The sequence below is a fragment of the Oratosquilla oratoria genome, chromosome 20 (assembly GCF_046742065.1).
Source record: "Oratosquilla oratoria isolate Oo_2021 chromosome 20, ASM4674206v1, whole genome shotgun sequence".
Classification (NCBI taxonomy): Eukaryota; Metazoa; Arthropoda; class Malacostraca; order Stomatopoda; family Squillidae; genus Oratosquilla; species Oratosquilla oratoria.
In genome coordinates, this window is record NC_134796.1 from 11,220,330 (window position 1) to 11,230,218 (window position 9,889).

Below are 9,889 nucleotides of genomic sequence, written 5' to 3' on the forward strand. Positions count from 1 at the left end.
TGACCCACTTTTTTTTGTCACCAATCCATACTTTAATCCATTCAAACAATTTTCTTCCTAAGGCATGGGCTTTGACTTTATTTAATAGTCTCTAGTGAGGCACCTTGTCGAACGCTTTGCTAAAATCAAGGTAAATAACATCGTAACTATCATCGTTATCTGACGCCTTGTAGGCATTAGTGTAAAAAGATAAAAGATTAGTTACACATGACCTACCCTTGGTGAACCCATGCTGTGAGTCATGAATCATATTATGTCTCGATGTGATCTCTGATTCTATTAGCTATTATTGATTCTAGCATTTTACATATAACCGACGTCAAACCGATTGACTTGTAGTTGTGCATTGACTATTTGTCACCCTTTTTTGAAAACAGGAACAAAATTTCTCTGCCCCCAAGATATAGGCACGAATCCAGTGCTTACCGAATTACTAAATACTTCCGTTAACTGGTCGTAGCTTTCAAAATTACACTCTTTAAGCACTCTCGGAAAAAAATTGTCTGGACCCGGGGATTTTGTAGCATTAAATCTATCAATCTGTTTGACTACTTCTCCCTTGCTAATATTTTTATTAGTTTACTTCCGTTATCGGATCGCAGTCAGGTGCAATATCTAACATATTTGTAAATACCATGAGAAAATATTCATCAATCATCTTGCTTATTTTTTCCTCCGAATCTACCAAGACATCTTCGTCAGTTTGCATTGGACTTTTTTTTTTTTTTTTTTTTTTTTTTTTTTTTTTAGAGAGAGAGATGGAAGAAACCCTTTGGGTTGGATCCTACTTCTCTGGCAACCTTAATTTTGTAGTTAGTTTCTCTGTGCGCGTGTTCTTTATAACCAGTCCCGCCATATCGTTATAATTAGATCTAAGGTGTGTTTCTCCGTTTTTGATTCTGACGTAAATGTTTCTTTTTCTTCCGATCTCATTTTCAGCCTATCCGTCATCCATTTGCGACAATTAGTCCTTATTTTTAGGAAAATAAATTTATGTTGGGCACACAAGTTTCTAGCGGTTAGGTCACTATACATTTGATCTAGACTGACCCTGCTATTGACCTCCCTCCGTGACACAACCTTGGTCTAGATCCCTGACTGGGCCTCCGAGCTGACGCCATACCTGACCAATTATATTTTTTTTATCGGCTCTCCTGAAGTCAGGTACTAGAATGTTATTCATGCTATTGAATTTTTTCCATTCAATATTAAATATCATTTCTTGATGAACGCTAGAGCTTAGATAACCACCAACTTGTACGTTTCTTGTTAGATCCCCTTTGTCAGTAAAGAATAAGTTCAGAGTATTCTCTCTTTCAGGATCGGTAATAATATGTTCTAGGAAATTTTCTTGGATCACATATGAAAAAAAGAAAAAAAACACTTCCTGACCTCCTACTAAAAATTCCCAGTCAATGTTTCTATGGTTAAATATCCCATATTCACATTTTTGTACTGGGACGCCCTGCGAATCTGTTGAAACAGGGGTTCAATTAGTTCCATGCTATGGTTAAGAAATCTGTATAGGACACCGATGATAACTATCTCCTTCCTGTCTATAATCTTCACCCAAATATATTCACACCCCGATGCTCTTCAATAATCAAATTGCTGATAATATATTTAGCTGTGTTTTTGACGAGAAGTACTATCCCTCCCCCTTCTTGCCTACCCTATCCTTGTGAATTAGTGTATATTCCTCTATCTTGATTTTAAGGAAGGAAATATCTATCAGCCATATTGATCCGGGATTCAGTAATAGCTACATAAAATCTCTCTACGCATACTTTAACTCTCAACCAATTAATTTGATTCATTACTTTTCTGCCGTTTGTATAGTAAAAAATTAGTCTATCCTCCCTCCACCTGTTTAAGTGAGTCATTTCACAGTCCACCTCTGAGCTGTTTCTATTATCTACACTATATCCCGATACTTTTCCACAGACTCCCACATAATCTACTCTAAAAAAAATGCAGAATGCCTATTTTTCGCTCAGGGGATTCAGCAAAGACCCGAAACCCCTTTGGTGACAAGTGCACTCCGAACTTGTATACAGATAATTCTTGCCGTAAAAGCTATCCCAGTTGTCGACGAATGCCCATCCATTGGCTTTACAATAATTTGACAGCCAAAAATCCATTGCAATAGCCCTGGGATACCACATGTTGCCATCTTTACACCTCGGAAGGATTCCACATACAATAGAAACCCCACTCTTATCCCTAATCTTGTCTAACGTATCCCGGAACCGCACATACAGTTCCTCACTCCGTAACCTTCCTATGTTATTCCACCTACACTCAGGCAGACAATGGGTTTAGCACCTTCGCCGACCATATACTCTTTAATCATGTCGCTAACATCATCTATCTCCATCCCTGGAAACACACCTGAGTTCCATGTTCCTATCTTTGTCACAAAAGGCATTATCTAAATACCTCACCTGACTATCCTCTACAACTAAAATTTTATCTGTGGGTAGAGATCTAGCGACTGTCCACCCATTTCCCCTTGTACTTCCTTCGACTCTTCTATTTGTAATACCAAGAGAGCTTAGAAAGAGTTACTGCATTCAAGCGGGCATGGTGAAGACTTTCACCTCCCCGTGCTTTTCTGGTCATCGTTTTCCACTCTTTATCATCAGATTTCAAACACAGTTTGCCGTCCGTACTTTGGGCCTTAGAGCGAACAAGTAGATTCTCCTCTATGAAGCCGCAACAGTTTCCTCTAAAGCTACAATTCTAATACATGACCTGACCTGATATATATATATATATATATATATATTCGTATAAACATATATATATATATATATATTCGTATAAACATATATATATATATATATATATACATATATATGTATATATATAAATATATGTATATATATACATATATATACATTATATATATGTATATATATATATATATATATATATATATATGTGTGTGTGTGTGTGTGTGTGTGTACATATATGTATATATATGTAAACACACACACGCGCACACACACACACACACACACACACACACGCACACACGCACACACACACACACACACACACACACACGCACACACACACACACACACACACACACACACACACACACACACACACACACACACACACACATATATATATATATATATATATGTGTGTGTGTGTGTGTGTGTGTGTGTGCGTTTGTATATATATATATATATATATATATATATATATATGTGTGTATGTGTGTGTGTGTGTGAGATATACGTATATATATATATATATATATATATACATATGTGTATATATATATATTTTTTTTCTAAACAGAAATGTAGTAGCACATTTGTAAATGACACACAGTAACCCACAGTCGGAGAAAATAAACTTTGAATAAAGAAGAATCCTATATTTCGGCTATCAACTGTAGCTCTCTTCAGGAAAGAGGGCTACATTTGATAGCCGAAATATAGGATTCTCTTTTATTCAAAGTTTATTTTCTCCGACTGTGGGTTCCTGTGTGACATATATATACATATATATATATATATATATATATATATATATATATATATATGTCATTTGATTTTAACTATCACCTCCGGTGCGATATTGTCCTCAAGGATACATGCGCTGGTTATTTCCGACAAAATATTTCCATAGTAGACAATCGTCAATTCCGTTCTCACTTCTCTTTATTCATTTTTCCCCTTTCCTCTCTATCTCACTTCTTGGACCTCTTTTATCCTTCACTCTTGATCTTATTTTATGCTGATTATCGATTACCTTTTTGTTGATTTATTCATCTATTATATCCCTCATTTTGTATTTGATTTTGTGTTATCTTATTTATCTATTTATTTATTTACTTGTTTACCTGTGCTTTTATATTCATTCACTCATTCACCTATTTACAATTTATTTGTTTATTTACCTATCAATTCATTTACTAATTTATTTACTAATTTATTTGTTTGTTAATTTATTTACTAATTTGTCTATTCATTTATTTATTTTTGTTTGTTTGCTTGTTTGTTTATTATTTATTTATTCATCTATTCATTTATTTATCTATTTTTATTTTTACTTACAGTTTCCCTCTTTTTTCCTCCATCAGCATCCCTCATATTCTCCCATCAATCTCTGCTGCTGTCCAAGAAATGGTTTCTTTCGCTCCTTTTCTCCATCATTATTCTCCACAGCTTACACTTTCCTCCTCCTCCTTCATTTAAGAGAGATCCTTCTTCTGCCTCAAATCCTCTTTTCTCCTTCACTGGCCTTCTTCTCAGCAGACCTTCCTTCTAATCTCCCGAAGGCTTTCTATTTCTCATTGCGGACTTCCATTCCTTTTTATTTTTCTTCCCCTTTTCTCTCCATCTCTCTTTTTATTTCTATCTATTTACTGGTTCGTGCTCTCCCTAATTCTGTTCGTCGTTATTTATTTACCTATATATTTTTTTCGTTTACCTTATGTCCACCTTATTTACTCTTGCTCTTTCCATTATTTTCTTACTCTTCTTCCCTTCGAATTCCGTCTTCATCACCTTTCATCATCCTGCATCGTCCTTTTTTCTCTTATCTTCGCTTTTGAATTTGAGTCACTATCTCTCCTCAATTCCCTTTTCGTTTCGTCTCTGATATTCATTCCATCAAAACTGCCATCATCTCCACCGACTCACCTTCCACTCCACTTCACACGTCTTATTTCCATTTCCAACTCCTCCATTGTTCACACTAGCGGTTTGAAGCGCGCATAAAATGCGGCGTTATCGCATAGTCGATGGAAAACTGCGCGGTTATATGTGAACGCCTCCATTGACCTACAATGTAATTGAACCGCGACGGTTCATACCGCTAGTGTGAACAGAGCCTTATTCTCTTTTTCCTACCCACTCCACTCCCATCTGCCTCTCTCCTCTCCCCTACCTTTCCTTTCCCTCCTCTTCCTCCCCTCCTACTCCTTTTCCTCCTCCACCTCTTCCCACCTCTCTCTTTCACAAAACACACACACAATCTTTTTACTTTTTCTTGTGTTAATTAACTTGCTGGGGTTTGCTGGTCGATGGTCCCTGCATCGCGTGCTGACCGGTGGAGTCGTCTGTACTGTACATTCACCACACCCAACATGCTCGCTTGGCGATGTGCAATGCTTTTAAACATTTGATAAATCATTCTTTTGATTAGCTGTACAAACGCAAGGGTAGATTCAAGTCCCACTATTGTCCTATTTATGTAATTAAATCTATATTGTATTACATTAATGTAAAGTGTTCGATAGGAACAAGACAGTCTCAGCTATGGAGGAAGGCACTGATGTAAATACAGCTTGACGGCAGCTGTCTAAATGACGTCTTTTATAAGTATTTTACCTTGTATTTTTTGCTTTTGTTTTTGTTTTTGTTTTTTCTTGTTCTTTGTGTTTTCATTCGAGAGAAGAAGGGACTAGGACAAAGCTGAATGTCGATTCACTGAAATCCTGTTTCGGTCTAAATCCATTCTTCATATGAACTACTGTGTCGTCGCGCATCAGGAAAAAAAAAAAAAAAACCGCGTCAGTTGCTCGCTCCCGCTGTTTTAATGACTAATATTTTGCGAGTAAACAATAATATGGAAACTATAGACCCTAATTCACACGCCATGCATATATTCATTTTAATATTGGGATGGTCGCTGGTTGAGCGGCCTCGAGCGTTGCTTCCTGGGCGAGAGGTCAGGAGTGGCGGAGGTTTGAGGCTGCATGGCAGTGGACGAGTTCGTACAGTAGAAACGGCAGACTACATTAAAATCTCTTCTCCGAGCGGGATCATTCGTGGCGTTACAATGAATCAACTAATGCAAAATAAATATTGAATTAGGGGGCCTTACATTACTTAAGAAAGGAACATTCTATACTCTTACTTTTTGTTGACAATCTCCGATTTTTTTTCACACGACGACAACATAGTGTTGTCATGACAACGGTGCCATCATCATGTCTATGGAATAAATTAAGTTTGACATCATGTGTGGAGTGGTGCGGTCAGATTTCCGGTAACGAGGCGAGGGAAAGCTGGTTCCACCACCACATAGTTGTGTAGAAACGAACAGAGCTAATCAAACAAAACGCCATTGTCAGGTCTGATAGACTCATGCTGACAGTGAGGGAATGCAGAGAAATCTGATGTTGATATAGAACATTTCAATTTGGAGATACAGTCAAATTCTATTCTATATTATTGACTGTCTTTCCCCATGGTGGTGTCCGTTCCGGTAGTCTGCTCTTGTAAACATTTCAGAAACTCAACTGAAGACATAGTACTTATATACGGCAGTTTAGAGCCCCCCCCCCATAAAAAAAAAATATTATGATTTTCTCAAAGATCATTGTAAAGATTGCAAAATAAACCTGGCATTGATCGGTCCCGTAAAACTAGGTGAACACAATATCTTTGCTTTCTCTATGTATCCGTGTATATAACAATAAGCCTAAGCGTTAACTGAGACGCAGGCGACACAGCCAACGCAGCACAGAGAAGAGTTGCTGAATTGAAGTACAATTTGAACTCTCTCATGTGCAATGCTGAGGTAGTACATCTAGAAGTATTTCAAGTGAGAGATTCAAACTGTGCTTCAATTCAGTCTGCCTTTTCTCTGTGCTGCGTCTCAGTTTGTGCTTAGACCAACAATTGGTGTTTTCCACTCCCCTCTTTAAACCAAACAAATCTTCTGGTGGTGCATCCTTTGGGCAGAAAACGTTAGTCGTGCCACCATAAAAGTGGCACAGTGGCGTGGCCATTTGGCACCATGTGAAAGATCCCATATTAGTGCCAAACTTCTGTATACCTATTCCCGGTCTTTGATTGCGCCTCAATTCCCTATGGAAGTGGTCTCATTTCAGTACCTACCCTCTACCTGTTGCCTCGCCCTCCGATTACTTACTCTATGGTCGGCCTAAACTCGTGGTTCCCCACCCCATGGTCGCAACCCAAATAAGGGAACGGGAGGGTATTTCTGAAGGTCGCTGGACGGTCCCGTAAAAGAATGAAATTATGATAGAAATAAAAGCAATTTCGAAAAAATACAGAAATGGAAAACTGAGCAACATTTTAAATGGTGCTGTTGAATCAATTCAATAGCATGCAGATGATTTATTTGATTAAATACTAACAAAAGCAGCTTAGTTGTAATAATAAAGCAGTGATATCTGGGTCATGCGAGTATTCGCGTCCAATATTCGTCCGCCGAGCAGACAGCGTAGAGCCTCAGTGACTGACTCGGACACTTACCGCTCAGTAGCAGACGAGCAACCCATCGCTACGTTAGAGGATTCAGTATAACCTGAGTATAGTAAACATGGGGCTATGATATCTTAAAAAAAGTGTCATTTTCATAAAAAAATATATATTCATGCCCCATTCATTTCTTTTTAAATTCATAGTGTGGAACGTAGGGATATGAAATAATTCCATAAAACTATTATGGAATTATAAGTGGAGGAAATCTAAACGATTTCTTATGAAATATATACATATATTTCGGGTCGCCAGGCCAGGCCAAGCCTGGAGGTCACAGCTAGATAAGGTGGGGAATCACTAGCTTAATCCATACATATTAATCATATATTTCCTTGTCGTTTCTTAGCTAGTTATAATCATCATCCAATTTTCCACACAGATACCGCCTCTTGTAACGCTAGATCTTCTCGCCTTTAACCAATGGACACCCCACGCGACACAATGTCATTTGTCCATGGAGCTTCGACGCAACTCATTATTCGTTTTCTTAGACAAAGTAGCGGTCCGACTATTTCTATAAGTATCTATTAGTGCGCAAGCATTTTGCACAAACATCATGTACACTGAAACACAGTAATAATGAATATTGAATTTACATATCTATCTAGTGAATATTAAAGATTCTTTTTATCAATACGAACATGAATAAAATATCCTGTAGTGCTTATATTAATGCATAGTGCATATATATATATTTATATATATATATATATATATATATACATATATATATAAAAATATATATGTATATATATACATATATATATATATGTTTATATATATATATATATATATATATATATATACATATATATATATATATAGACATTGGCAGATTAGAAAAAGTACAACGGCAGAGGTGACTTGGTACAGGTCTTTAAGATTCTAAATGGAAGTGACACATTTTTTACACTGAATGAATATCAGACAAGAAATAATGGTCTCAAACTGTCAGGAAATATATCTAATTTGGAAGTAGGTAGAAACAACTTCGCCAAGCGTGTAGTTAATGAAGGGAATAAACTTTCTCCAGAGGCACTGTAATGTAGTTCAGTTCGAAGCTTTAAGATTCGTTTAGATAAACTTCTAAGCGTTATGCTGCAATGCCTGCCATTTATTTCATATTATTTGTTTTCCTATTATTTGTCCGTTTATTATTATTTGCTTGATTTTTATTTATTATTATCTATCTGTAGATTTATTATTATTGACTATTTACCAGCCTTAAATCAGCACGTGACGTTGCGATCACACCGATCTCTCATTGAAAAGCTATCAATCGAATATATACTGTAGTCTCGCCAGTAACCTTCACACATTCCCATACCTCTCAGAAGACATAATCAATCTAAGAGAACCATACACCACGTCAAAACACATTTATTATTCATGACTAGAACAATTATAGAATGTCAGAAATATATAAAACATTGTTAGATACATGAATGCAATAGATAGCTGACAACCTTAAATAGAAATGCAGACACATGCATTTCTATATATATCTACGGGCAGCTCTGCTGCCCCATAGGCCTCACTGCTGAGATTCTCGGTCCCTCTGTATATATTTCGTACATATATCTGTCCGGAAAATAACAGATAAAGAAAGGCCCGAGCCAGTTTTATGTCTTCCCTGAACCAAGTACAAACATATCCTGCCATGGATACATAAGTGGTGGCAGCAATGGGATGGCAGAACGCTACCCTTCCCTATGTTCTGAGGAGAGACCCGCTCGTCCACGACCAGCGATGCTACTTCACACACACACACACACACACACACACACACACACACACACACACACACACACACACACACACACACACACACACACACACACACACACACACACACACACACACACACACACACACACACACACACACACACACACACACACACACACACACACACACACACACACACACTAACCACCTCTCATGGCGCTGTGGTTAGAGCTCTGGCCTGCCACTACGGAGGTCCGGGTTCGACCCTCGCCCGGGGCTGAAATAATATCAGTATCGCAGCGCTGAGGGGTGTTACTCCAACTCTCGTGGGCGGGGAGTTGGGGGTGTGTGTGTGTGTGTGCAAGGTCATAGCATTACCCATAGATCGGACCTACGAGCTCTGAGCTCTCTTCCAGGAGGGAAATAGCTGTTGATCACGAGTCCAACACGTGATCCAAAGACCAGTGAATACACACACACACACACACACACACACACACACACACACACACACACACATGCACACATACTCTCTTTTGGTGCAGTTTTACTCTTTCCCCGTTCCGTCTCATTTCATCCTCTAATTCATTTTTCTTCCTCTCTTCATGCCCCAGTCACTCCCTTCCACAGTTGTAGTTTCAGATACTTTCATTTTCCTGATATTTTGCACATCTTCTTTCTCCCTCCCATGCCGTCTCTACTCTCTTCTTCCTTTTCTTCTCTTTTCCTTTCCTACCCCATCTGAGGTATTGACCACATGAGTTTTATATAGTCAATGTCTTAGCCAATTCAGTGCAACCCCTACGGATTAGAGTCACATAACATTTCTTTATGACTGGAGAATAATATCCACTCAGATTTATTGGTCAATTTTGAATCTCAACATCACTTCTTTCTATTAC